Source organism: Monodelphis domestica, chromosome 5 (assembly GCF_027887165.1).
Source record: "Monodelphis domestica isolate mMonDom1 chromosome 5, mMonDom1.pri, whole genome shotgun sequence".
In the NCBI taxonomy this organism is placed as follows: domain Eukaryota; kingdom Metazoa; phylum Chordata; class Mammalia; order Didelphimorphia; family Didelphidae; genus Monodelphis; species Monodelphis domestica.
Window position 1 is genome coordinate 123867418 of NC_077231.1, and position 26959 is coordinate 123894376.

The window sequence follows — 26959 nt, forward strand, 5'->3', positions numbered from 1 at the left end:
TCTACTCTGAATGATAGTAAGGCATGGAACATGATCTTCAGAAAAGCAAGAGAGCTGGGCCTTCAACCAAGAATCAGCTATCCAGCAAAACTGACTATATACTTCCAAGCGAAAGTATGGGCATTCAACAAAATAGAAGATTTCCAAGTTTTTACAAAGAAAAGACCAGAGCTCTGTGGAAAGTTCGATATCAAAAATCAAAGAGCATGGAATACCTGAAAAGGTAAATATGAAGGAAAGGGAAAAGGAGAAAAATGTTATCTTCTTCTTTTACTCAAACTCTCTTCTATAAGGACTACATTTATATCAATCTATGTATACTAACATGTGGGGAAAATGTAATGTGTAAATAGGGAGAAAAGAAAGACCAAATAGAATAATCTTTCTCACACAAAGATTCACACGGGAAGGGGAAGGGAAGAAAACTCCTATAAGAAGGAGAGGAAGAGAGTTTTTACTTAAACCTTACTCTCAGGGAAATCAACTCTGAGAGTGAAGATTATCCAGATCAATTGGGATCTTGAATTCTATCTTACCTAATAAGGGTAGGGAGAAGAGAAAACCAAGGGGGGAAGGGGGAGAGGGAAAACAAAAGGGGAGGGACTAAAAAGGGAAACATATCAAGGGAGGGGATAAGGGGGACTGATTAAAGTAAATCACTGGACTAAAAGGTAGAGCCGAAGAAAAAAAGGTTAGAATTAGGGAAGGTTATCAAAATGCCAGGGAGAATACAAATTACAGTCATAACGTTGAATGTGAATGGGATGAACTAATCCATAAAACATAGACGAATAGCAGAATGGATTAGAATCCAAAACCCTACCATATGTTGTCTTCAAGAAACACACATGAGGCGGGTTGACACCCACAAGGTCAGAATTAAAGGATGGAGTAAGACCTTCAGGGCCTCAACTGACAGAAAGAAGGCAGGAGTGGTAATCATGATATCTGATAAAGCCAAAGCAAAAATAGACCTGATCAAAAGGGATAGGGAAGGTAATTATATTTTGTTAAAAGGGACTCTAGACAATGAGGAAATATCATTAATCAACATGTATGCACCAAATAATATAGCACCAAAATTTCTAATGGAGAAACTAGGAGAATTGAAGGAAGAAATAGACAGTAAAACCATATTAGTGGGAGACTTGAACCAACCACTATCAAATTTAGATAAATCAAACCAAAAAATAAACAAGAAAGAGGTAAAAGAGGTGAATGAAATCTTAGAAAAATTAGAGTTAATAGACATATGGAGAAAAATAAATAGGGACCAAAAGGAATACACCTCTTTTTCAGCACCACATGGCACATTCACAAAAATAGATCATACACTAGGTCACAGAAACATGGCACTCAAATGCAGAAAAGCAGAAATAATAAATGCAGCCTTTTCAGATCACAAGGCAATAAAAATATTGATTGGTAATGATACATGGAGAGCCAAATCAAAAATTAATTGGAAATTAAATAATATGATACTCCAAAATTGGTTAGTCAGAGAACAAATCATAGAAACAATTAATAATTTCATTGAGGAAAATGACAACAGCGAGACATCCTTTCAAACCTTATGGGATGCAGCCAGGGCAGTACTTAGAGGAAAATTCATATCCTTGAGTGCATATATTAACAAATTAGGGAGGACAGAAATCAAGGAATTGGAAATGAAAATCAAAAAAACTTGAGAACAAACAAATTAAAACCCCCCAGAAGAAAACCAAACTAGAGATCCTAAAAATTAAGGGAGAAATTAATAAAATTGCAAGTGATAGAACTATTGAGCTAATAAACAAGACTAGAAGCTGGTACTTTGAAAAAACAAACAAAATAGACAAAGCACTGGTCAATCTAATTAAAAAAAGGAAAGAAGAAAGGCAAATTAACAGCATCAAGGATGAAAATGGAGAACTCACCTCCAATGAAGAGGAAATTAAGGCAATCATTAAAAACTACTTTGCCCAACTATATGGCAATAAATATACCAACCTAGGTGATATGGATGGATATTTACAAAAATATAAGTTGCCTAGACTAACAGAAGAAGAAATAGATTTCTTAAATAATCCCATATGAGAAAAAGAAATCCAACAGGCCATCAAAGAATTTCCTAAGAAAAAATCCCCAGGGCCTAATAGATTCACCAGTGAATTCTAGCAAACATTCAAAGAACAGCTAACTCCAATAATATACAAACTATTTGACATAATAAGCAAAAAGGGAGTTCTACCAAATTCCTTTTATGACACAAACATGGTACTAATTCCAAAGCCAGGAAGGCCAAAAACAGAGAAAGAATATTATAGACCAATCTCCCAAATGAATATAGATGCAAAAATCTTAAATAGGATACTAGCAAAAAGACTCCAGCAAGTGATCAGAAGAATCATTCACCATGATCAAGTAGGATTCATACCAGGGATGCAGGGCTGGTTCAATATTAGGAAAACCATCCACATAATTGACCACATCAACAAGCAAACCAACAAAAATCACATGATTATTTCAGTAGATGCAGAAAAAGCCTTTGATAAAATACAACACCCATTCCTATTAAAAACACTGGAAAGCATAGGAATAGAAGGGGCATTCCTAAAAATAATAAACGGTATATATCTAAAACCATCAACTAATATCATCTGCAATGGGGATAAACTAAATCCATTCCCATTAAGATCAGGAGTGAAACAAGGATGCCCATTATCACCTTTATTAGTTGACATTGTACTAGAAACACTAGCAGTAGCAATAAGAGAAGAAAAAGAAATTGAAGGCATCAAAATAGGCAAGGAGGAGACCAAATTATCTCTCTTTGCAGATGACATGATGGTCTACTTAAAGAATCCTAGAGATTCAACCAAAAAGCTAATCAAAATAATCAACAACTTTAGCAAAGTTGCAGGATACAAAATAAATCCACATAAGTCATCAGCATTTCTATATAATTCCAACACAGCTCAGCGGCAAGAACTAGAAAGAGAAATCCCATTCAAAATTACCTTAGACAAAATAAAATACTTAGGAATCTATCACTGAGACAAACACAGGAACTATATGAAAACAACTACAAAACACTCTCCACACAACTAAAACTAGACTTGAACAATTGGAAAAACATTAACTGCTCATTGGTAGGATGAGCCAATATAATAAAAATGACCATCCTACCCAAACTTATGTATCTATTTAGTGCCATACCCATGGAACTACTGATTTAGAAAATTCATTTGGAAGAACAAAAGATCAAGGATATCCAGGGAAATAATGAAAAAAAAATACAAAGGAATGGGGCCTTGCAGTCCCAGATCTCAGACTATATTATAAAGCAGCGGTCACCAAAACAATCTGGTACTGGCTAAGAGACAGAAAGGAGGATCAGTGGAATAGACTCAGGATAAGTGACCTCAGCAAGACAGTATATGACAAACCCAAAGATCCCAGCTTTTGGGACAAAAATCCACTATTTCATAAAAACTGCTGGGAAACTTGGAGGACAGTGTGGGAAAGATTAGGTTTAGATCAGCACCTCACACCCTACACCAAGATAAATTCAAAATGGGTGAATGATTTGAACATAAAGAAGGAAATTATAAGAAAATTAGGCAAACACAGAATAATACACATGTCAGACCTTTGGGAAGGGAAAGACTTCAAAACCAAGCAAGACTTAGAAAGAGTTACAAAATGCAAAATAAATAATCTGGAATACATCAAGAAAAAGTTTTTGTACAAACAAAACCAATATAACTAAAATCAGAAGGGAAGCAACAAATTGGGAAACAATCTTCATAAAAATCTCTGACAAAGGTTTAATTACTCAAATATACAAAGAGCTACATCAATTGTACAAAAAAATCAAGCCATTCTCCAATTGATAAATGGGCAAGGGATATGAACAGGCAGTTCTCAGCCATAGAAATCAAAACTATTAATAAGCACATGAAAAAGTGCTCTACATCTCTTATAATCAGAGAGATGCAAATCAAAACAACTCTGATGTATCACCTCACACCTAGCAGATTGGCTAACATGACAGCTATGGAAAGTAATGAATGCTGGAGGGGATGTGGCAAAGCAGGGACACTAATTCATTGCAGGTGGAGTTGTGAATTGATCCAACCATTCTAGAGGGCAATTTGCAACTATGCCGAAAGGGCAAGAAAAGACTGTCTGCCCTTTGATCCAGCTATAGCACTGCTGGGTTTGTACCCCAAAGAGATAATAAGGAAAAAAACTTGTACAAGAATATTCATAGCTGCACTCTTTGTGGTGGCCAAAAAGTTGAAAATGAGGGGATGCCCATCAATTGGGGAATGGCTGAACAAATTGTGGTATATGTTGATGATAGAATACTATTGTGCTAAAAGGAATAATAAAGTAGAGGAATTCCATGGAGACTGGAACCATCTCCAAGAAGTGATGCAGAGCGAAAGGAGCAGAACCAGGAAATCATTATACACATAGACTGATACACTGTGGTACAATTGAAGGTAGTGGACTTCTCCATTGGTGTCAATGCAATGTCCCTGAACAATCTGCAGGGATCTAAAAAATACTATCCACAAGCAGAGGATAAACTGTGGGAGTAAAAACACCAATGAAAAGCAACTGCCTCACTACAGTGGTGGAGATGATAGGACTGAGGAGAGACTCTAAATGAATACTCTAATGCAAATACCGACATGGAAATGGGTTAGAAACAGGAACACATGTGATAACCAGTGGAATCGTGCATTGGCTATTGGAGAGGGAAGGGGGGGAGGAAAAGAAAATGATCTTTGTTTCCAGTGAATAATGTTTGGAAATGACCAAATAAAATAATTAAAAAAAAAAGATAAACTATGTTGATTTACAATATTATACCTATACTTTATATATTTTATACTTTTTCTGTGTCATCTTCACATGACATATGCAGCTTATGAAAAATTCCCACAAATTTTCACTTAATTTCTTATACTAACATATATATATATATGTATATATATATATATATATATATATATATATATATACATATATATATATATATCAAAACCATAATGGGGTTTTGACATGATCAAGCCCAGAGGAAGACCAAAAGCCCCTGCCCAAACCTGGAACCAGACCCTGAGCTCCAGCGCAAGGTAGTTCAGAGTGTTCTGAGTTCTGCAAGCCTTCAAAGTCCCAGGGGGTAATGTATTAGCAACAGAAAGTAGCTTTCAGAACTTCCAGGCATTGGCAATCATAAAATTTTAGAAGAACTGAAACTTGAAGAAACCCAGAAATAGAACTAAAGGTATCAGCAAGAGAAAAAAACTGAAGTTTATGAGACTGTCCTCTCTAAACTGAGAACAGAGGTCACATTTAAGATGAAAAAGAAGACCAAGAAAAAGTCTGAGAAAATCAGCAAAGATTAAAAAAAAACCCTGAACCATAGAAAATTTTATGGAGCAAGGCAGAGCCACAGAAGGGAAGTGAAAGCAAAACAAATACATATAAAACTACAAAGAAAAATATGACTTAATCTTAAGCTCTGGAAGCTCAAAAGGGATTTCAAAAATCAAATGAGAGAGGCAGAGGGAAAAATGGGGAAAAGAAATTAAAGCAATGCAAAGCAGATTTGAATAAAAGGAAGAAAATAGTTTCTTAAAAAGTAAAATTGAACAAATGGTAAAGGAGGTTCAATAGCTCATGGAAGAAAATAATTTTAATTAGAATTGGGCAACTAGAAAATAATGACTTCATGAGACATCAAGAAAAAGAATAATACAAAATCAAAAGGATGGGGAAAAACAGAAGAAAATGTGAAACATTGAGAAAAACAATAGACCTAGAAAATAGAACTAGGAGAAATAATTTAATAATTATTGGACTACCTGAAAGCCATCATAAAAAAAAAAAACAAAGACAGCATTACAATACAAGAAATTATCAAAGACAACTGCCGTGGCATTCTTGAGCAAGAGAGTAAAATAGAAATTGAAAGAATCCACAGATCACCTCTGGAAATAAATTCCCAAATGACAACTCCCAGGAACATGATAGCTAAAACCAAAGAGAAAAAACTGCAGGAAGTTGAAAAGAAACAATTCAAATATCATGGAGTAACATTAGGAATTACACAGGACTTTGCAGCCTCCACATTAAGCAATGAAAAGGCTTGGAATATGATATTCTGGAAGGCAAAATTTCTAGGTTTACAACCCAGAATCACCTATCCAGCAAAACTGGATATATTGTTTGGGAGGATGTTTATTTAAGAAAATAGAAGATTTGCAAGCATTCTTAATGAAAAAACCAGACCTAAACAGAAAATATGATGTCCAAACAAAAGACCCAATGGAAGCTTAAAAAGGTAAATAAGAAGGAAAAAAATTAAGGGATGTAGTAAGATCAAACTATTTATATTCCCATGTGGAAAAATGAAATTAGTAAATCTTAAAAATTTTATCAGTGTTGTTAGAACAATTAGAAGGAGTATACATAGACATAAAATTCAAGAGTAAGCTAATTAGAATGTCATGCTATGCAAAAAAAATAGCAATGGGTGAAAAATATTTCATTGAGAGAAGAGGAAAGGGATATGTGGAATGGGGTAAGTTACCTTATCTGAAGAGCCATGGAAAACTATTACAGAGGATGTGGGGATGATGATTGTAACACACAAAACTTAAATTTTACTCTCACTCTCATCATAATTGGCTCAGAAAAGGAATGACAACCATACTCATTTGGTTTTAGAATCCTACCTGATCCTAAAAAGAAATAGGAGGAGACTAATACAAGGAGTAAGGGTTAATAGAAAGGAGAGGGAAGCAGGAGTGGTGATTAAAAACCAAACATTTTTGAGAAGGGACAGAGTGAAAGGACAAAGATCAGGATCAAAAGGGAAAAATAAGATGGAGGGGAATCCCCAATTGATAATCATAACTGTGAATATAAATGGAATGAACTCTCCCATAAAATGGAAGCAGATAGCAGAGTGGTTTTAAAACCAAAATCCTAAGACATGTTGTTTACCAGAAACACAGTTGAGGCAGAAGGACACACAGAGTAGAGGTAAGGGGCTGATGTAATATTTATAGGACATTATCTGAAGTAAAAAAAAAAGCAGGAGTAGTAATAATGATCTCAGACAAAGCTAAAGCAAAAATAGATCTTAGGAAGGAAATTACATCTTGTTAAAAGGTACTATAGACAATGAAGTAATATCAATACTAAACATGTATGCAACAAATGATTTAGCCTTCAAATTTTTAAACAAAAAATAAAATGAATTTCAGGAGGAAATAGACAATAAAACTATACTAGTGGGGGTCTTCAAATTTCCCCTTTCAGATCTTGATAAACCAAACCAACAACTAAACAAGAAAGAAGTAAAGGAAATGAATGGTTTTTTTAAAGTTAGAACCAATAGATCTCTGAAGAAAAAATTGAATGGAAATAGGAATATACTTTCTTTTCAGCAGTACATGGCACATATACAAAAACTGACCATGTATTACGGCATAAAAATTTCACAAGCAAATGCAGAAAACCAGAAATGATAAATGCATCCTTTTTCAGATCATAACACAATAAAAATTATGATCAATCAGGGTTCATAGAAAGACAAATTAAAAATTAATTGGAAACTAAATAATTTAATGCTAAAAAAGTTATGGATCAAAGAACAAATTATAAAAACAATCAATAACTTTATTAAGGAGAATGACAATAATGAGACAACATATCAAAATTTATGGAATAAAGGCAAAGCAATATTTAGGGGGAAATGGATATCTCTAAATTCTTATATTAGTAAAACAGAAAAAAACAGATCAATGAATTATGCATGCAGCTAAAAAAACTAGAAAAAAATTAAGAATCCTCAATTAAAGAATAAATTAGAAATCCTAAAAATCAAAGGAGAAATTAATAAAATTGAAAGTGAGAGAACCATTGAACTAGTAAATAAAACTAATGATTAGTTTTATGGGAAAAAAGTAAAACAGATAGAGTATTTGTTAATTTGATTTTAAAAAAAGGAAAGAAGAAAACCAAATAATTGGCATAAAAAATGAAAAAGGTCAAATTACCACCAATGAAGAAACAATTAAAGCAATCATTAGGAGCTATGTTGCACAATTATATGCCTAAATTTGACAACCTAAGCAAAATGAATGAATATTTAGAAAAATATAAATTGCCCAGATTAACAAAAGAAGAAATACTTAAGCAATGCCATCTCAGAAAAAGAAATTAAACAAACCATCAAGAAAAAATCATCAAGGCTTGATGGATTCACAAGTGAATTCTATCAAACATTTAAAGACCAATTAATCCCAACCTAAAATATTATACACTAAATCCCATAGAACCTTACCTACAGGTGAATCCATGTTTTGAAGGAACCAAATTACAGAATGAGAAAATAGTAAAAAGAGCAAGAAAGAAGAAGATAAAGGAAATATGAGATATACCCTAAACAAGTCAAAGGTTAACAATAAAGGGAAAATGACTTCTGTAGTCTCTCAGGAAGAGGAAACAATGGGAGGAAATGAAATGGGGGAAAATTGGGGAGGGGACTGATTCCTCTGGTTTGAAAGGGTATGGTTAATGAACTCTTAGATGGGAAAAGAGAAATATGCTATAAAAGGAGATAGGGAAATTACAAAAAGCATAATGCAAGAATTTAATGCTTAGAAATGCTACTCATCATGCTTCAGAAGAAGAGTAATCATATTTCCTGGGAAAGTCTGACACTAAGAAGTGTGGGAATGCCTAGACCCAGAGAAATTCCACAGAAAGTGGATAAAATGACCATGATAAAACTAAAGTTTAATAATAAAATGCACAGAGACATAAGAAAATTTCTGCCATGGGGTAATATCATATCTTTCTGTTGCAGGAATTATAATTTCTAAGAGTGAGTGGAGCCAGAGGGCAATAACAGAAATTGCTCAGAAGAAAGAACCCAAAATAGACACTTTAAAAGTTTTAATTCCACAAGAAATGCAAAGACTAGTGAAAGTATTAAAAGGTTCAATAACCATGAACAAAAGAAAAAATCTGGAATAGTAAGAAAGGGAAAATAGATATTCAAGGGAAAATATATTTACAAAAAGGCACAGAAAATTTTTTAAAAACAAATCAAGACAAATGGGAGAAGAGGAAGAATGAATTTACATGTTTGTTTTACTGGGGATGGGGGGAAGAAGGAAGGATGGAAGAATTAAATAACAGGAAATTAGGGAAAGGAAACAAATAAATCTTCCATACTAGGGAAAGGGGTAACAAACTGGAGTGGATAGAGCCTGACGGTGAGGACAAGAGAGCTAGTAGGAATAAAATTGCCTTAAAGTAGATTAAGTTAACTCAAGGAACAAGTACTGTGATTATTGAGGAAGTGGGTAAAAAAAAAACCCAAATTCAGAAAGAGAATTAAATTAAAGACAAGTGGCGGGAAAAGATATACCTAACTCTCATAACTTTAAATATAAAGGGAATGAACAATCTAATAAAAAAAAAAAGAGTAATAGATGAGATAAGAAAACAAACCCTCACAAAATATTGATTAAAAAAAACCCTAAAAAGCAAAATGCAAAGAATTAAAATAGGGAACTGAAAAAAAATTACCATTCATTAGATGAATGCAAAACAGGAGAGATTATAATCATGATATAGACAAAGTAAAAATAAACATTCATAATGCAAAATGAAATAAGGAAACTATATTGTCTTGGAGAAAGTCATAGACAATAAGCTAAGGTTGGTGTTAAATTTACATGCTGAAAATGCTTTAGCATTTAAATTTATCAAGGAAAAATTAATTGAAGTATAATAAAATAAAGATAATAACAATAATTATGAAATTAGATTTCAATGTCCTCTCAGTTTTGGACAAGTCTAACAGAAAGATAAACAGAAAAAGAAACTACAAAATTGAATGGATGATTGGAGAAAGTAGAACCAAAAACCATGATCTAAATGTGACTGCTAAAGAATATAAATATTTTTCAGCACCACATGATACTTTTACAAAATTTGAATATGAATCAAGGCACAAAGATATTGAAAATAAATGAAAGAAAGTGGAAAAAAATAACAGAAATAGCAAACAATCCTTTATAGACCATGTTTCCTGATCTAAATTTAGTGAGCTATATCTATAGATAAACATATAGATATTTGAGATCAAGAGAAGTTGTCCATATCATTATATATACCAAAAAATATCTCTCATTAGATACGTGGTCAAAGGATATGAACAAAAAATTCTCAAAAGAATTGCAACCTATTAACTACATATAAGAATGCTTCAAATAACTAATAAGAGAAATGAAAATCAAAACAACCCTGAGATTACACCTTCCACCCAAAAAATTGGAAAAACTGCTGATAAGATGGGAATAGTTAATTTAAGAGGGATTGTTGGAAGATAGATACACTGCTAGTATACTATTGGGGGAGCAGTGAATCAGTATAATCATTTTGGAAAGCAATTTGGAATTATGCAAATAAAATCACTAAAATATGCATGCCCTTTCATCCAGAGATTCTCTTTAGATTTAGACCCCAGGACGTCTATTGATAAGAAAGTCTTCGTATACAGCAAAGTATTTACAGAGGTACTCTTTGTTAGCAAAGAATTAAAACAAAGTGGATGCTTATTAATTAGAGAATCATTAAAGATACTGAAGTACATGCAAGTAAGGAATATTAGTGCATTATGAGAAATCACAAATGTGAATATGGAAAATGGAAAAACTAAGTGAAATAAGCAGTGCTGAGGAAATATTGCATATAATGACTACAATGTAAATGATATGAAATAACCACAAAAATGAAATCAAAAGTGAATGCTGCAAAATCTCAGAGTTTTACTCAAAAGAAGAAATAAAGGAAGATATCCCCCTCCAACCATCTGCAGAGGTGGGAACTTTACAAGTTTTGTAGAGCATGCATATTATTTGAACATTTTTCATATCTTGATAAATTTCACTGATTTCTTTTCTTTATTTTTCTTTTAAAAATAGTATTTGTTCTGTGAGATGGCTCTCTGGAAGTTGAAAGGAGAAGAATAAACAAAATCAAAATTAAAGCAAATAGAAATAATAGAACACACAAAATTCAATTAAATTGAACACTTATTATATTCATCCCTACTTCATTCCAGGCAGTATGCTGGATACTAGATTTACAAAGATAAAAGGAGATAGTCCTTGAATTTAAGGAGTATATATTCTCTTAGAGAGAAATGTACATAAATAAGAAAATACAAAATATTTACAAAGTAGAAAATAATTTAGGATGATGAAGAGTAAAGAAAAGGCTTGATAGAAAAAATGGCTCTTCAGGTGAGCCTTGGTGAGAGCTAGGACTCCCAAAGGTGGAGGTGAGGAAGGAGAGAATTCTAGCCAAGGTATTTCCCATGGTTTTATTCTGCTTCCACCCATGCATGGAGATGAAACATGGATGATGATTCACAAAAGGAGACTAGAAGGAACAGTCATAAAAGAAGAAGTAGAAGCAGGAGAAATCAGTACTGGAAAAACCTAGAGTCTCTAGGAAAATGAGGTGGTAAACAACAGGTCAAAATATGATGTCAAATGCTGCAAGCAAATCAAAAAGGATGAGGGCTAAGAAAAAACATAACTAAGAGAACATTGGTAATATTAGAGAGAGAAGTTTCACCTCCCTGGTGGGGTTGAAATTCCTACTGCAAATGGTTAAGAAATGAATAGAATGTGATAAAGTGGAGACTATGAATATAGAAAGTGCTTTTCTAACACTGACTATGAAAGAAAAAAGAAATAATAAAGTATAGTTTGAGTTTTCAAGATCAAATGAAGATTGTCATTGTTTTTCCCCAGGATGGAGGAGATTTGGGTATCTCTACAGCCAATAGGAGATTGTCAGTAAAGACTGATGTTTAAAAGAGAAAGAGAAATATAGAATGGGCAGACTACTGAAGGAAATAGAAGAATAAAAGCACCAAAAGCACAAGTAGAGATTAGCTTTGGCAAGACCACCTCTTCTCTAAGAATGAAGCAAAAGAAAAAATAATAGAGAATGACATTGAGAGAATTTGTGTTTTAAAGTTGGGGAGAAGAAGAAGTTCCTAGTATATAACCTCAATTTTCTTGGTAAGCCATGAGGTAATGTCTTCTGCTGAGAAGTATTAAGAGAGTGGGGTAGAATAGCAAAAACAACCAGCTTTTATAATTTTAAAAAAAAGCCACTCATTCAAAGACATTCCTGCTATCTTTTCCTTACTCAGCAATAAGTTCTATAAGGACAGGATTGATGTTCAAGCTAAACCTTGTTATCTTCCCTAGCACCTAACAGAGTAATATTCATAAAATACACGATTAATAAAGGTTTAATGAATTGGCTTATGGAAAAAATACTGGACTGGGAGTCAGAAAATATTGATTCTAGTCCTAATTCAGCCATTGATTACTTGTGTAAGCTTAGGCAAGTCACTTTACTTGCCTAGGCCTCAGTTTCCTTATTTATAAAATGAGTGAATTAGACTAAATGATCTGTTGGATCCCTTTCCACTTTAAAATTCTATAATTCTATGATTCTAAGAAGATTCCAAGCTTGCAAGCAAGGAAGATAACATTGAATAAGTTCTTTTACCTCTGAAATTCAATTTCCTCACTATAAATTGAAGCTAATCATACTTGGTGTGGCTCACTCCCCAATATTTTGGTATAATTCAAGTCCACCAATGAACATGGAATTACTTTGAAAACCGAAAAGTACCACGTACATGATGATCCATGAAAAAGATGTCCCCTGCAGAATGAATGTGTTTCCGCCTCCAGCACTATTCTACTCTTTTCCCTAACTTTCTAAGGCAAAATTCCATTGGGGAAATGAAAACCTTGGTCTAAGTAGAACTTAATTAGGAAGCTTCTATTTGAAAAATAAATCACAGAACATATCCCAAGGCTAAATATATGACTTGTTTTATCTAGACTGTAACAGGTGGAATGTAAAATAGCCCATCATTTTAATCACGGGTTCAACAGGCACATGAGCTTAGAAAGGAGGGGAAAAAATCCTCCAGGGTGATGCCTCTGAGAGAAAGTCCTCTCTGATAGATTACCCTCCATTTGCTGTATATCGCCGACTTCTGGAACGATCGATTCTGGAAAGCTGTGATCAGGCAATTAAATGGGATGCTTCCTATGTAGGCAGAGAGAAGTGGTTCAGTCAGCACCCATCTCTTAACTCAGAATTAACTTTGCATTTTCCTAGACAACCCACAAGACCCCATCAGAGAGCCACTTTTCAAAAATATATGTCAAGCCAAGTGGGTGAAATTAATTTAATATGCTTTATAGGCATTGGGAAATATCCAGAAGACTAAAACCGGCTGGGCAGAATTATAAAAGAAGTGGGACAGATGTATGCTTTATAGGTCCTGGCTAATTGCCAAGGGTTGCTATAGTAAGTGGAAGAAGGAAGCACTGGTAATTGAGGTCTGCAGCCAGCTTTTGTTTCAACCTGAATGGTTCGTTAGGCCTAACTAACCTTTTCCTCCCCCCCAAAAAAGTGGGGGGCGAGAGGACAATCACATGAGTAGAATATCTCATGGCCCACAACACAGAAGATCAAAAATAATACAAACATTGAAATGAGTGAAATGAAATTGAACTGAATGGAATTGAATTACTGGTACAGTTCAAGTCCTCAAGGAATTTATAGTCTACATAAGAGAAGAGACAAGAAGTAATATCTTTTGTGCTGAATAAGTGGTACAGAGAGTAAGTACAATGGGATGGGGGTGGCAGAAGAAGCAAGGGTCAGCCTGGGCTTGCAAGCATGGCTGAGACTAAAACAAGGAGGAGATGAGGCGAGGCAGTCCAGGTATATGGAGGGAAAACAACGTGAGAAGAATGTTACCAACATCCAGAAGCTTTCCTAATGAAACTTTACTACTTTTGTGATTTCTTGTCAGCATCCTAGAGAATTAGACACTTTGGAAAAGCACAGCCCAATAGCAAGGGCTTTTGAAAGTTTTATGCAGTTGTTGTGTGATTTGCAGGGAGTCACTTCCCCCAATTTGGACTCCAATTTGCTATTGTTGTTATTATTTGTTCTTCATTTTCAAAGAGGACCTGACATGACAGGATGATGTCTTGACATGAACATGAATTGGATATAAGTGAGGTAGAGTTGCACAAAGTCATCAGCCTCATTTTCTCTTCTGGAGTCACCAAAGTCCAGTGGCTGAACAAAATATTAGGATAACCATCGATGGCCTGATATTTCAATGAATGATTTTGGCAACTCCAATGTCTGACCAAGCTCTAAGGGCTCCATGACACTAGTTTCGGCTGTCATAATAAATTGTTCTCATCAGCCCATTATACTGAAGAAAGTCTTCACATTCTTGGGGTATAAATTTCCTTAACTCATAGATGGGTTTGAGACCTGTCAACCTAGTTTAGCCTATCTGTGAAGGCAGTTTTTCTGAGGTGTGGTCACCGCACATGCTATAGTATTTAATAATAATAATAATAATGTTATTAATAATAACAGCTACAATAGCCATCATTTTTGTATCACTCTAAGATCTACAAAACACTTTACAAATATTTCATTATTTCCTGTCCTTCACACAATCCTGGGAGATAAGTTCTATTACTCTCCACTTTAAGTCTATTTGTTTTAATATTAAGGAAACTGAACCAGACAGAAGTTAAGAAACTTCTCCAAGGTCATATAGCTAGTCTGAGGCAGAATTTGAACTAAGACCTTCTTGACCTGAAGTGCAGTACTCTATACACTACCCATTTTGCTTGTTTGTAAAATAAAGGGGTTATACTAGATCACCTCTGAGGGTCTTTTCTATTTCTAATATTCAGTGACCAGGTCTATGAACTCAGAAGCTCTCTACTTCTTCAAATGGAGGCCAACAGGAAGATATTCTTTTCTAATTTCCAGGAAGGAGATAAGAAAGGATTCTTTAAACTTTATACAATGTTCCGCTATTTTCTGCTTATTGTTTTACATTTACATAGCAATTACAGAGAGCTAATTTCAAAATAACCCTTTGAGGTAAATGATACTAGTATTAACATCCCCATTTTTCAACTGAAGAAACTGCAATTTAAGAGGCACAAAATAAGCTACATGGGATCAACCATGTTTATAAGTATTAGATGGGGGGGGGGGTTAAGGAGGTGGTTCGGTGGTTTGAGAGTTAAGCCTAGAAACTAGAAGTCTTGGGTTCAAATTTCCTAGCTGTGTGATCCTGGGCAAGTCGCTTAACCCCCATTGTCTAATTTTTACCATTCTTCTTTCTTGAAACCAATACATAGTACTGATTATAAGATGGAAAGTAAGGGTTTTTTTTAAGTATTAGAATGGAGACTGTAAATTAGACCCTTTTAGTACCATGAAAGTCTTTTTTGCAACATTCCATGCATGATTCTGCTATTCCTTCGAGTTACACTTAATTACCCAGGCATATGTAGGTATGAGTAATTCTTTATAGAGACAGGGCATCCCTCAACAAAAATATGAAAGAAGAAATATGTGCTTTCAGACTATTGGGCCTTTCTTTTCTGTACTTTTTCTACATTTAGGTGTTCTTTTTCCTTCCTACTATAAAACTTGGTCTCAGGAAAGAATTATTTCATATAAAGCTGTCTTGCAAAGGAGTGGAATGGTTTCCCTTGTATAATGAACTCTTTATCTAGAAGAAGGGATTCTTGCAAGAAGTGAGAGGTTGGAATTGATCCAATTGAATTCAATAAACATTGATTTGTTATGGGTAAGACACTGGGGATACAAAGAGTAAAATGGTACAGTGCTTGCCCTGATGGAGCTTACATTCTAAGAAAGTTGGTATGGCAGGTACATATAGCACTACTTAAAGACATCCTCCCACACCCAAATCCTTAGGGCAACACAGTCACCATGGATTTTTTCCTTCCCCTTCAAAGAATATGTAATTATTCTTTGCCAATGCCTTTGGAACTGTGTGGAAATTTGATTATGCACATAATACTTATCTTTGTTAAATATGACTTATTTCTTAGTTGATCCCTCCCTCCCCCCAAAAGAAAAGATAGCTGAACTGAAAAAAATTGATGTCCTATGACCATGGCATGAATAATAACAATACTAATAAATAATAATAATAATAGTCAGCTTCCAATGGGCAGGCCACATGGAAGCAGTCATCTAGAACAGGAAATATGATTGTACTTGGAAAGAGGAAAAAAGAATCAGTCTTAACCTTAGCATAATGGCAGAATGGGAGCCCTGATCTGCCATGTAGCGTATGGATTCTACTATCTAGGCTTGTATCCAAGACCCCTGGCTGTCCTTGATTCTCTGTTTAGGTTTCCTTTTCTTTAACACAAAGGTGTCAAACTCCTAGCCAGCAAAACGTTCAAGTGCATCAGGAACCAGATTAAAGATTAATTGGAAAAATGTTTAACAAAATAAATAAAAATACCAAACAACATGCATAATGTTAATGTGGTTTTCTAAATCAATATGCTCTGGGTACTGTGAATTTTAAAAAGTCTCCATCTTGGTCTAGCACCCAAAAATTGTGCACACCCACACTACACGGGCATGTGCTAGTCAATGACAAATCAGAAATAACTAACTGCCCACCTGGGCTGTCCTAAGCCAAGCTAGAGCCAACCATTGGCATCTGTGAGACACAGGAAGTGAGGTAGGGAACAGCCTCTGGAATTCGCTCACTTCCTGTGGAGAGAGCGAGAGGGGAGTTGGTGTTAGGAGCTTGGACAGAGAGGATGCCCGCAGACAGCTTTCCTTCAGATCGGTCACGTGAGTTAAGGACTGATTCTTTCCACCTGGGCCTTTGGGCCTAAAACTCCCTCTGCCTTGGTCAGAGGTTGAGTAGCCCCTTTCCCTTTTCTCTTCTCTCCTTCTCTCCCTCTCCTTTCCCTACTCCCAGTGTGATTAAACCTCCATAAACTTCATTCTGACTTGAGTGTTTCATTTTTAGGAATTTCATAAGTAAATTCCTTGGCGGCCATTGTTCAATATTACATAAATCCTGTAGCCACATTCTTAACCATTACGATATTATAACCTCTCCCAAAAGCCCTAAATTTCTACCATTACAGTACAGATCCTACCATTGGGGTTTAATAGAACAGCTCTAGCATCCCCAATCTCCTGTATACTGAAAAGGATGGTAAGTACTAGTTCCTTCCTCCATGCCCCATTCCAGGTTGTATATTACATGACAAATTTTCACTTTTCCTTTTTTTTTTTTTGAGGCATCTTGTGTTTTATTTTCACTTTAATAAAAGTATTGGGGGTAGGTTGAGAGTAGAGTACACAGTGTCATTTGCTCCAGGACTTCTATTTTCCCTAGGTTATGAAAGCTAACCCCTTCCCCACCTCCTGCTAAATAACCCTACTAAAGCACTTGTTATGAGCTTCCAGTGTGGCTTATCTATCCTCAACTCTTATCCAAGCTTTCTTTTAATCATTAGAGCTAAGTGGTTCCTGCCTTCAGCCTCTGGCATCCTGGGATCTTTCAGTGTCATGTCTGCAATGAGTTTCATAGTTTGTTTTTTTTTTTTTCCCAGCTTACCCACCCACCCAAAGTGTGACTAGAGAGACTCATCTTTATCCACTGTGGTCTGTGCCAGAACCATTAATGATGGAGACTGTTAGCTGAGGAGCTCCCTCTGTGAGTCTCTTTCCTGGAAGATTTTAAGTCTTCTGACAATTCCCCTATGGACAATTTCCAGTTTGGAATATTAGAGGTGGGGCTTCAGAACTGGATAAGAGGTTGAATTAGATGGCCTGTAAGATATTTGCCAAATACTAAGACTTACTCCTTTCATTGAAAGAATGAGGAAAACAAAGACCTGAAGTAGAGGAATAAGTTGTCTAAGATTCCATTTCAGTTAGTGGTGCAGCTAGCAAAGAATCCCAGTCCTTTTGATTTTTACTCTGAGGCTGTCCATCTGACTAATCTGTTGCTACATCAGAGACCTATTCATAGGCACCCACAATGGAAATCTGTGGTCAGAGGTTCACTTGCACATGGAGCCCACACGGGTCATTTTCTCTGCAGTATATTGCCAGTTGACTCCAGTTTGTGGAGCCTGCAAAGTCCCATTTACTCTCCAGTACACCTCTAATACACTACAGTAACTTTTATGAGTATATGATTGACCTTTCCTTAGAATGATCACAAGCAGAATCTGAGTATTCCTGGGTTACCCCATTAGTTATTACATGGTACCAGTGGGCAGGGGACGGTAATATGGAGATTCTACTTGACAGTCAGGTAAAGTTTGTCTATATCAGGGCAAATAAGGAGAAGAGGATGGCTGCTATACTGCCACTACTATAAGAATCATATAAGGACTTTACAACATAAAACTATCTCCTTACACAGGACTGCCAAAAGGCTAGAATTTACTATTAGCTTTACTAACAGTATAGATCATGAAGGCAGGGCATAAGGGTAGTACTTGGTCTCTTCTAATATGGAAATCTAAATAGGAGATTCATAGGAGAGGCCACCAAACTGTGAGTGCATGGATGGAAGAGTATCATGAAGGAGGAAGGAAGGGAAGCTCAGACAAAGGAACATCAACAATTACAATGTAAATACCTTCTTTTCCTGTAAATATAATGTTTTCATTTGAATACTCAAGAGATCATTTGAATCTGAGAATTATATAAACACACCTTTAGAGCATCTTTGATAGGATATTGGAAAGGAACATGAAGCCTTTTGTGAGCCCTATTTCTCAGCAGATTCTCTATTTATAATCACATCATTAATGAAAGATACACAGACTAAAATATCCTACTGTGCTTCTTTCCTGATGATTATTTTTTGTAATCAGATTATTCCTCTTTTTTAGATGAAGAAATTGAAGTTTAGAGAGATTTATTGACTTGTTGATGGTCTCAAAGGCAATGTGTCAGGATAAAGATTTGTACTTGATTTGACTCCATGTCTGGCATACCAATGATTTGACTATGAAAAAATTACTTAAATTCACTGTTTCATATGCTTTTTATAGATCTTTTCCAGAAAAGCTTAAAACTATTGCCCTAGGACTAGAGAAAAAAAGGTATTAACTATCTTTTGTATGAGTCCTCTCATCTACCCAAAAGGATATTCTTCAATTCAAGTGCCCAACTCTTTGAAACAAAGATCAAGGTCTTAGTCTTTTCTTCAGAAGCCATTTCCTAATCTCAGAGATTAAAGCTCATTGACAAAAAAATCACACCCTTGTTTATGGTGAGCACTCTATATGCCTCCCAATTTTCCACCCCTAAAAGCTTAACTATAAACTAGCTAATGGTTACTTACCCACTAACCATTAAACAGTTCTGGGGGTGGGGGTTCCACAATTTCAAGCCTTAAATTTTTCTGTTCTCCTGTGTAGCAAATGAGTGGAAAAAAGCAGATAGATGGGCTTAACATTGGGGGTAAGGTCATTATCTCTATTGCCTGCACCTGCCCAACTGCATTCCTGGCCTTAAATAATGCAAGTGAGGCACCTCAAAGTCTGAAAGGGGTATAAACTTAAGATCATAAATTTAGAATCAGAAAAGACTTCAAAACTCATAGGATATTAGACCTAGAACAAGAAGGTAGAACAGAGGCCATTTACTCCATCTCCCTCATTAAACAGAGGAGAAAACTAAAGACAATAAAGGTTAAGAGACTTGCCTAAGACCACATAGATAGTAAGAGGCATAGCTGGGACTTGAACTTGGATCTTCCTATTCCAGATTTTGTGCTTTTTTTATATAGTCTTCCAGAGAAATGGCTACTTTAGTTCTCTGCTATATCTTGTCCTAAATCTGCTCCTTCATAAATGAATGAAATAGGTAGGAACAAAACAACAACAGAACCAGATGCAAGTACTTACGAGGTACCTGGGACTCAGCTAAGCACGACAGATGCAAATACAAAAAGTAAAACATTTCCCACCATTGAGGAGCTTGGATTCTAATAAGGAAAGACATTATGTAGGGAGATGGTGGCCAGACAAGGGTGCTGAGGAAGTCACTGGGATAGTAAGTTGTGGTCATTATAAGAAGTGGAAAGCCAGAGTGTGGTGGATGGGAAGATGGCAAATTTAGGTTGACAACTGAATGGGCTAGGAAATGTTTATCATTGTGGGCTAGATATGTTTTCCCATAGTCGTAAATCAAGAGAGTTTTACCTTGGGCCAGGAACTCTAAAGCTAAAAAGATTAAACTTACCTGGATCTTGAAGATCCATTTTTAGGGTGCTGGAATAATAGGTTAGAAAAGTCAGGGCAGTTGGCAAGAATTCCTGGATGAAGAATGTGAAAGAAGCAGTAGATTTGTTATAAGAATCCTGTTCTCCTGGTTGCTAAACCATTTTCCTCCAACAAATGGTTAATTGACTACATGTGCGAAGCATTCTAAAGAGTGAAAAAGGAGGTGAGAATAGGTGTGTGTGTGTGTGTGTGTGTAGCAAGTAAGTAACCAAATTCCCATGACTTTCCACAGAATGTCTGCCACTAATTCCCAGATGCCCAACCCTTAAGAGTTTGTATCTGGTCACTTCACTTTGCATGACTTCATATAAGTCTTTCCAGGTTATTTTGTTATCTTATGGCATGACAGTTTTTCATTACAATCACATAGTACAACTTGTTCAGTCATTCCCCAAATGATTTCCAATTTCCAGTTCTCTGTTGCTACAAAAAGAGTGGCTATAAATATTTTAGAATATATAGCATCTTTTCCTTTTTTCCTCCATCACCTTAGGAAACAAACCTTATAGTGGTATCAAAAGATATACACAGTTTTATAACTCTTTGAGTATAATTCCCAATTGTTCTCCAAAAATGTTAGAATCCATTCACAGTTCCACCAATAAAGTATTAGTGTCCCTACATCCCCTCCAACATTTTCATTTTGCCTTTTTATCATTTAGCTAATCTGATAGTTTTGAGATGTATTGGAGATTTTTACTTGCATTTCCATGATCAATAATGATTTAGAGCATTTTTCACAGTTATATGTAGCTTTGATTTCTTCATCCAAAAACTATATTTTTTGGCCATTTATCAATTGAGGAATGTCTCTTATTCTTACATATCTGACAAAATTCTCTATATTTTTAGATATAAGACCTCTATCTGGGAAACTATCTATATTTTCCCCAACGTACTGCTTTCCTTCTAATCTTGGTTATATTAGTTTTAGTTGTACAAAAACTTTGGGTAGGACCAGGAGAATATCAGTAACCACAATTATGTAAATAATTTATCTGTTATCAAGAAGGCAAGCATCCAAGAAAACTACAAGGAACTCATGGCAAAAAATAATGTCCACTGACAGCAGAAACAGAGTGTGAATGCAGGTTTAAACATATTCTTCACTCTATTTCCTCAATGAATTTTTCTCTAGTGTAAGCAATATATCTCTTGCTTCACAACATTATGAACTGGTAAATACGTGTTAAACGATAATGTATGTACAACCAATATTATATTACCTGCCTTTTGGGGGAAGGGAGAGATGTGGGAAGGAGGGGAAAGACAATGTGAGATATAGATTTTTGGATATAATTAATGTGAGATTTTGTTTCTCTTGGATGAGTATATTAATTATAATTTATTATAACAAGTCATATATATTATTGTTATGTTATTCAACATAGTGTGTTATATATTTAAAAATAAATGGTAACTAAAATAAGAGTTAGTTTCTGGGTTAGACATCTCACATTGGTCTCTGTCTAGAGTTGTTTCTAATTGGAATGGTACTCATGGGTTTTGTTATTATGGTATATAGATAATGCATTTGTCAAGGATTTATTGTACTCTAGGTATGGTAGTAAGTTCTGGGTATAACTATAAAAACAAGCAAGGCAGACTTCGTCCTCAAGGGGTTTACATTCTTTTAGGGAAAAACAATACATAAAGGGATGCTGGAAAGGTGAGAAAAGATATCCACTTGGAGTCCTGGTAGAAAAACTTCAGGAAGCAGAATAATGATCTGGTTCCAAGAAAGGGAAAAGTAAAAAGACTCACCTATCAGAGTCAGGAGTGAGGTCCTAGTTTCCTATGGAGTTGAGGTGGTTGAAGATTGAGGTTATAACAAGGAGATGCAGTGACCAGCATGCTTCAAATACAGACTTGGTTCAAATACAGGCTCAACCAGAACTACAGTAAAATCCCATGACATAATGCCTGAATATTCCAAGAGTCTTGACTCATTTGCATCCCCATTCCCAACCATCACATCTTAGAGTACTTCTCCCTTTTCCCCACGTATTAGAAAGCTGTCCATTGATGCTTATCCATGGTCATCAAAACATTTGACAGTGAGAATGGTTAGCAATTAGAAGAATGGGGCTTTAATCTCATTCCCTGCATGACCTTTGACAAACTCTCATAGCCTCCTCATCAATAAAATTTTAAAAATCAATAACATTTTTTTAAAAAGAATGGATGACCTCCAGGATCTCTTCTAGCTCCAGACACTAAGATCCTCTGTGATCCTATAAGAACCTACAAGTTTTACTCACTGGTGTAATTTGGCAGGACAGAAAGGCAAGTTGTTGAAACCCTAGTTGGCCTCTCTGGTGGAAGAACTGTGAAATCTACCCAGGTCAACTGGTCCAGGAGCTTGTGTTCCATTTAGGGGTAACAATCAGACCTTCTGGCAAGCCTGAAACAATCATGGGGTGTGTCCTCTGTCCTCTCCCTGTCCCCCTTCCATCAGAAAAAGGAAAATGAACAAACATGTTTATACAGATTTATGTGAGCACTGTGGGCAATCTCAAAGGAGAAAGAATTTGCCAAAGAGAAACATGCAATTTGAAGCAGATCAGTAGAAGAATGAGGAAGGGCAGTTAAACCCCTTTTCCTCAGTGAATATGGAGTGTTTGGAAGCCCAGTTGTGTGTACATAAACTTCCTATCTTTTCATAAAAAGCAGAACTGGCAGACCTGAGTTACTGTGGGATCACTAGCTATAGTGAGGTCCCTAACATGGTTAATGGGAAGTAGAGCAATCTTCCCCGTTCATTATGCCCTAGGGATTTCTCTGGCACTGATCTCTCTCAAAAAGCTCCTCCTGGATTTCTTTTAAGTGTCATCTATAGACTAGTCTTATACAAAAATATTTTCCTAGTCATTGTTGATGCCTTCCCCCTTCTGAGATATCTCCACTTCACCCTGTTTAGCTCTTTAGATATTTTCTCCCCATTAGTCCTTGGGCTTCTTGAAAACAGGGACTATTCTCTGACTTTCTCTGTATCCCCAGCACCTGACACCAAGTAGGTGTTTTGCTGCTGCTCATTAACTGATTGACTTTCATGCAGTTTCACCCACACTACCAAGTATATATAGCTGCCATTGCTCCTCTCAGGTCCATTAAATGCTAAAGTTAGAAAAAGTTTTAAAAATTATGAAGTCCAGTGCTCTAATTTTCTAGATGGCAAAAACTTAGACTTCTAGTGGGAAATGCCTTGCCCTCTGTCTTTCATCTCTAAATTCTTATGCAGAAAAAAAAATCTATTTTTTCTTTCTTTTTTAACCCTTACTTTCCATCTTAGAACCAATACTATTTATTGGTTCTAAGGCAGAAGAGCAATAAGGACTAAGCAATGGGAATTAAGTAACTTGCCCAGCTAGGAAGTGTGTGAGGCCAGATTTGGACTCAGAACATCCTTTGGGCCTGGAAATAAAATTAATCTAAAGAAAAATCCATTCATTGAAAAGCAAGCATCAAAAATGTAAGGCAAACAATATCTCTTCCATCCAGTATTCGTTGGCTCTTCCTCTTTAGAAAACTCTCCTTAGCCTCAAATAAGTTGATTGCATTTTTTCAATATACTTCCTTTAATAGATTTGTGGTCTCATCCATGTGGGTATTCCCATCTGCCTTTATATTGTTGTTTAGTCATCTTTCAATCATGTTCAACTCTTTGTGACCCTGTTTGGGATTTTCTTGGCAAAGATACTGAAATGGTTTGCCATTTCTTTCTCCAGCTCATTTTACAGATGAAGAAACTAAGGCAAACAGAGGTAAGTGATTTTTCCAAGGTCACCTAGCCAATAGGTATCTGAGGCCAGATTTGAACTCAGGAATATGAGTCTTCCTGACCCCACACCCAGTACCCACTGCCCATCTGCTTTTATAGTTCCATTCGAAGTGTTGAATATCTTCTTTTAGGACCTTTAATTTGGGGGTACCAATGTGACGCTCCAACTTTCCCTCGGCTATCCTTGTCTCTGATTCTGTGACTGGCCCACTCTATTTGTAAAATTTTTATATGTTCATATTATCCCCCTATGAAATCAAAGATACCATTTTGTCCAAACTTTGCATCTTCTTTCATACAATTCTTTTCTCATAGTAAGTGTTTAATAAATATTCAATTAACTGAATTCAAGAATACCTGATGCCAGGAATTTAAATTCTCTCTTTGCCACTTAATATCAATAAATTGGGCCTCAGTTTTCCCTTAAAAATGGGATGGTTGAACTAGATAATCTCTTAATCTTATTATTATTTTCAGAGCCAAAAGGAAATTTACAGATCACTAGAGATATTGGTATACTTTAAAACCAACCATTCTTCTTAGCTGCCCCAAATTCTTAGTTCTAGCCCAGCTATACTGCCTGATAGATAGAAAGCTATATCTTCTGGTCCAAGTTGTTCTATTTCCCTGAACCCCAGATTTTAATGAGAATCAAGTGAAATAATGTACAAAAGACATTTTCCCCATCTGGTCCAACCCCATCACTTTACAAATATAGAAATTGAGTCTCTGAGATGATGAGTCTTTTGTCCAGGGTCCCACAACAAGTCAGTGGCAGAATAAAGAAAAGATCCCTTGTCTATGAATGTCTAATCCATTCATAGCAGAAAACATAATGAATTTTAAAACTAAGTTCCAAAGAATTTCTAAACAACTTCTATAAAAAAATGCCCCTCTCCACAGAGCTGAAAAGAAGTAGAAGGACCTCTCTCCCACTTTTCCACCCAAGTGATAGGACGACAGCAATGCTTTCAAAACACACAGCCATATCCCTGGGGCAAGAGATGTTTTTGATATAAGTTGCGATGACAGCACTTCGTCAGAGACCCAGATTGGGGGAACTGTTCCAGCATGCCAGAGGTTTGGAAGCTTTTAACTCTAATAATTCATCCACACACGCCAACTAAGCTAGAGTAATGTTAAGAAGCTGACAAACCACAAAGGCCAGGAAATACAAAGCCAATGCTGATCGGAAGAGTGGTAGGAGGTAAGTATATATTGCAACCCAGACTGGGGATGAGGACCCAGTGCAAGATTGAACAAAATGCTGGCTTTCCAGAGCACATGCCCTTGTGACCAGAAGAAATTTGGAGAGAGGACGTAATAGATGAATTCAGCATCTTTGCCAACATTCCTGGCAACATTAGAAATACTTCCCCTTACCAGGCCTCGGTTACCTCATCTGTAAAAGGAAGGGGTTAGAACTGATGATTCCTGAGGTTCCTCCCAGGACCAACATTGTATGTTTCTTTGATTCTAAATTCACTCATTGTGTGTGAGGAAGATGGCCTTATACTAAAATTAGGCCAAGTTTTAAATTCACTAAGGTTCTACAGATGACATTTATTTTCAGTGACGTTTCAAAGATTATTTCTTTTTATTGGAGGGAGTGAAGAAGGGAAAGAACAGATTTGGGGAAGCAGAGTCAGCTTAGGGGCAGAACAGGGAGCAGATTGTGGAGCCATATGCTGTCACTGTACTCCATACCCTCACAGAGGCTCTCCTAGGTAGTTTTCCTCTCCTTTAGGTAATAAAGAAGAAAGGTATATTGTGGTCCCCTGCTCCCCACATAAATACATACCCAAAGATTTATCCCTAAATGGAAAGGTGTCTTTCCAAAGATATTTAAAATATCGTCCCTCCCAAAAGAACTGGGTACAAGATTCACTAAGTAAAGAATCCAATCATTGTTTTTCTTTCTATCCAGCCCTCTTCCTGGGCCTCTGTAGGCTACTAAATGCTATACTGGGGCTCTAGAAACCAGACACAACAAGGAGGACTGGGAAGTGGGAGTAAGGAAGGGAAGGGAAGATCATTAATTACACACACACACACACACACACACACACACACACACACACACACAAATGCACGTAATTCTCTCAATCACCTGAACTAAATAATTTGAAAGTCTTAACCATCAGGCAGTCTGCATAAAGATTCCACAAGGATTCTGGCATGTGGGGAGTTGGAGCGAATAGTTTTAAAAGATGATAAAGGGCTGCTTGAGAAGAAAAATGTCTTGATCTTGGTTGTTCTAAGTGAACCCAAGCTGAATTTCCTAGATATTTATCTCCTAATAATAATTGTTGTTCAGTTGTTACAGTCACATCTGACTCTTTGTGACTCCATTTGAAGTTTTCTTGGCAAGGATATTGGAGTGATTTGCCATTTCCTTGTCCAGCTCATTTTATAGATGAAGAAACTGAAGCAAAGAGGGTTATGTGACTTGCCCAGGGTCACAGAGCTAGGACATTTCGGAGATTCCAAATGAGGAAAAGGAGTTCTCTTGGCTCCAGACCTGGTGGTCTATCTGCCGTACCACCTAGCTACCCTCTAATAATTCTTGCTAACATTGATTTGATGCTTACTGTGTGTGAGGCGCTACACTAAGCACTTTACAATGATTGCTTCATGTGATCCTCACAACCATCCTGGGAGGTAGGTGCTACTGTTGTCCTCATTTTACCAATGAGGAAACTGAGGAAAACAGGTTGCGTGACTTGCTTAGACTCACCTAGGGAGTGTCTGAAGCTGAATTTGAACTCAAGTGTTCCTGAATCCAGGCTCCTCATTCCATTTGTTGTGTCACTAACTGCCCCTACTTAAGGGCAAAGAAGCCTGAATTGGAAAATTGGACTTCTAGTCCTTGTTTCTGTCAATAATTAGTGGTGGCCTTGCAGGTGGTTATGATGACAGTGGT